The following is a 1,782-nucleotide window of genomic DNA, read 5'->3' on the forward strand; positions in this document are numbered from 1 at the left end:
TACAACATTCTTCTCATACTTGGCAAAATATTATGTCAGGCTGGGAAAAATGCCAAAATGGCATTCAATGAAAAGTAGGTAAAAATTCAAACTTAAATTTCTGGATGGAAGCATGGATTGCTCCAAACACCACACTTAGATCCTTAGTACAGGGTCCTATACCTTTCGGTCATACTACGCGAAATATTAACACTTATAGAGATCAAAGCAATTGGAAATGGGAAGAAATACCCTTTAATATTATAAATTTTTTAAAAATTAAAATCAATAGGATCAATGTACTTATCTACACAAACAAATTGGACACTGTCGATTGGGGTTTATCGAATTATGGAAAATTTACTGTTAAATCTATGTATTCACAATTACTACAGCAAAATCTAAACATACAAGAACACACACACCCTTACAATTGGATTTGGAAGATTCCAATACCACTTAAAATTAAAATATTTCTTTGGCTTATAATGCATGACAGATTACCAACAAAGAAAACCTACATCACATTGGAATAACATTAGATGACCAATGTCAAATATGCCACACACATACGGAATCTATTAATCATATCTTTTTACAATGTTCTAACATAAAGCATATATGGAATAACTTAGGTATGGAACACTTTACCAACAATACACCGACACGCTCTCATCCATCAGATTGGCTGATGAAATTCATTAATACAAAGTACAACAACATGCCACACCGTATAAATACTAAAACTTTTATTTCATACACATTATGGCACATTATAATTAATCATAACAATAACAATTTTAATAACACACGACAACGACTATCAATCAACTTAATTACTAATAATGCTCTGGAATTTATATATTTGGGTGCGAACGTACCAATAACAAAAAATATTATAATGCAATCTATTAAATGGATACCTCTTAAACCAAATTACTTTAAACTAAATACGGATGGGGCAGCTTCAATATTAACTCATAAAGCAGGTATAGGGGGGGGCCATACGAGACTCAAATGGAAACTGGATTATAGGATTTGCAGGAAATTTGGACAATGCAACCACCATCCAGGCAGAACTAAAGGCTCTATTTCATGGACTGGAATTGGCAAATACATATAACTTGGTCCCGTTGGAAATAAACATCGATGCTTTAGAGGTACTGAAAGTGTTAAGAAATGATAACATCATTTATACTAACATACTAGCTGACTGCACGTACCTCCCGGACCGTCTGCATAGTGCTACCATTGCACACACCTACAAAGAGGGAAACGAGGTGGCTGATGGTTTAGCTAAAGCATGATGCAACTTGGCCTATAATGAGAAACCATTTATTTTTGAAGAGCCACCGGATTTTGTCAGCTTTTTTGCAAAGGGACAAGGCTGGAGAAACTCGTCTTAGGAAGACAACATGCACGCTGCAGGAACAACAAGCGGAGGATGTGGATCAGAACACTTTTGTAATCCATCAAACTGAGCAACGCATGGTTGTTTCCAATGGCAACACTGTGATGGATAACTATTTCAGAATAGATAGTAGTAGTATTTGTAATAGACATCTATCAAACAACTCTAGTACTGATGCATACGCATCACCCTCTCTGTAGTCACTTTACTTATGTTTAATGCAATATTATCTTTCTAAAAAAAAAACTCNTCATTTTTCAAATTTTTTTCTTTCCTTATTTTCTAAATTATTAAAAAACTATATACACTGTCAATTTCAATTAAATATTTTTAGTTTAATTTTAAAGTGTATATTAACATAATAACTAAATAATTAATTGATCTAAAATTGT

Source organism: Nicotiana attenuata, chromosome 9 (assembly GCF_001879085.1).
Source record: "Nicotiana attenuata strain UT chromosome 9, NIATTr2, whole genome shotgun sequence".
NCBI classification, from domain to species: Eukaryota; Viridiplantae; Streptophyta; class Magnoliopsida; order Solanales; family Solanaceae; genus Nicotiana; species Nicotiana attenuata.